Source organism: Piliocolobus tephrosceles, chromosome 21, assembly GCF_002776525.5.
Source record: "Piliocolobus tephrosceles isolate RC106 chromosome 21, ASM277652v3, whole genome shotgun sequence".
NCBI lineage: Eukaryota > Metazoa > Chordata > Mammalia > Primates > Cercopithecidae > Piliocolobus > Piliocolobus tephrosceles.
The window spans coordinates 32,554,879-32,557,637 of record NC_045454.1 but is presented as its reverse complement, the minus strand read 5'-3'; positions in this window follow the sequence as shown (position 1 = coordinate 32,557,637).

Genomic DNA, 2,759 nt, shown 5'->3' with positions numbered 1-2,759 from the left:
CCCGAGTAGCTGGGACTATAGGCGCCCGCCACCTCGCCCGGCTAGTTTTTTATATTTTTTAGTAGAGACGGGGTTTCACCGTGTTAGCCAGGATGGTCTCGATCTCCTGACCTCGTGATCCGCCCGTCTCGGCCTCCCAAAGTGCTGGGATTACAGGCTTGAGCCACCGCGCCCGGCGGAACCATGAGATTTAGCTGGACCTTGCTCACAGGCAGTGATGACTCTCATACCTGGACCCAGCGAACGGGAAACATTCTGACTCTCACAGCTAGCCTTATGGAAATAGGTAAGGTCATGGATCTCACACTTGCACGAAAGTCACAGAGAGATTTGTGACTCTCAAGCATATCACATAAAACTCTCAAGTGGTAGAGTTAACACATTGTGGCTCTCATGCACATCCAGCTGAAAGTTAGGATTGTTACTCTTACACATGGACACAGCTCACTAGTGAGGTCCCCAATTTTATAGCCAAACATACTTGACGTTGGAATTGCGACTCTCCTGTGTGAATCTTGACACAGGTGGGATGGTCATTCATTTTTGGACCAAGCTCACAGGCACGATGATGACTCTCATACCTGGACCCAGCCAATAAGAAACATTTTTGGCCGAGCGCGGTGGCTCACGCCTGTAATCCCAACACTTTGGGAGGATGAGGTGGGCGGATCACGAGGTCAGGAGTTCGAGACCAGCCTGGCCAATATGGTGAAACCCCATCTCTACTAAAAATACAAGAATTAGCCGGGTGTGGTGGCGTGTGCCTGTAGTCCCAGCTACTCAGGAGACTGAGGCAGGAGAATCACTTGAACTCAGAAGGCGGAGGTTGCAGTGAGCTAAGATCATGCCACTGCACTTCAGCCTGGGTGACAGAATGAGACTCCATCTCAAAAAAAAAAAGACATTGGTATTTTAGGAAATTGGTCAGTTGTTTTTTTTGTTTAATGAGGAGAGATTCATATAATTATGTATTTCAAACATTCAGAATCTTTCTCTCTTACATTAGTAAAGAAAAATGATGCCCTGAACACCGACCTCATGGTGACTTACATCACTGTTATGAGTCAACAACAAGGGGCAACTTTCCTTAAATTTTTCTTCATGAGGCTGGGCGCAGTTGCTCACGCCTGTAATCCCAGCATTTTGGGAGGCCGAGGCGGGCAGATCACCTGAGGTCAGGAGTTCGAGGAGTTCAAGACTAGCCTGGCCAACATTGCAAAACTCCGTCTCTACTAAAAATACAAAAATTACCCAGGCGTGGTGGCACACACCTGTAATCCCAGCTGCCTGGGGTCTGAGGCAAAAGAATCGCTTGAACCCAGGAGGCAGAGGTTGCAGTGAGCTGACACCATGCCACTGCACTGCAGGCTGGGCAGTAAAGCGAGATTCCGTCTCAAAAATAAAAAGATTTTCTTCATGAATTTTACATTTCCCACTAAGCTTCCATCATACTAATGATGCCCCCCTAATACAGAATGGCCTCTCATAGCTCTGAAGCAGCAACAGTAGGGTAAGCTAATTTTTGTATTTTTAGTAGAGACAGGGTTTCACCATGTTGGCCAGGCTGGTCTCAAAACGTGTAGCAACATGTTTTCTTATAAACACTAGAAATGTAGGCATTGCATCCACTGATGTGAGAGTTTAATTACATCAATAATCATTACTTTTCAAAAATCTCAAATACTGTCAATACAGAATAACTATTCATTGAATATAAATATATCTGTCCAAATATTAATGTCTTAATTCTTTAAAACATACAAACAAGTTTTCTAATTGTTTAGATTTTGGATTGTTTCCTATCTTAAATACTCTTGTTTAGCATAAAACTTTGAAGTGTTAGTACTTTTTTGTGTGATACTCTGATATTTATTTCCTTTTTTTTATAATGAGTTTTTATTTATTTTTTATAGAGAAGGGTGTTTTGCTATGATGCCTAGGCTGGTCTCAAAATTCTGGCCTCAAGTGATCTTTCTACCTCATCCTGCCAAAATGCTAGAATTATAGGCAGAGACACTGGACTTGATGTTTTTGTACTTATTTTTGAGCTGGAGTCTTGCTCTGTTGCCCAGGCTGGAGTGCAATGGTGTGATCTCGGCTCACTGCAACCTCCGCCTCCCAGGTTTAAGCAGTTCTCCTGCCTCAGACTTTCAAGTAGCTGGGATTATAGGCACCTGCCACCATGCCCAGCTAATTTTTGTATTTTTAGTAGAGACAGGGTTTCACCATGTTGGCCAGGCTGGTCTCAAACTCCTGGCCTCAGGTGATCTGCCTGCCTCAGCCTCCCAAAGTGCTAGAATTTCAGGCGTGAGACACTGCATCCCACAAACTTGACTTTTTTACTACTTCCTCACATGTATTACATCTCTAAATATTTTTTAATGTGAACATTGGTTTTTAGATGTATAATTTGGAGAAAATTATTTCCACATTCATTACATGTACAGAGTTTCTGTAGTATAAGCTCTCTGATGTTTCCTAAGGCAGTAGTCTTCAAACTTTTTGGAACCAAAGACTGGTTTCATATAAGACAATTTTTCCATGGACCAAGATTGTCATGAGCAGTGCACAACCTAGATCCATTGAATGGACAGTTCACAATAGAGTTTTTGCTTCTGTGAGAATCTGTGCAGCCTGGTTTCTAACAGGCCATGGAACAGTACTGGTTCACAACCTCAAAGTTGGGGCCCCTGCACTAAGGTATAAACAATAATTAAATACTTTACCACAACCTTTACTTTTTGTATTGAAAGCATATA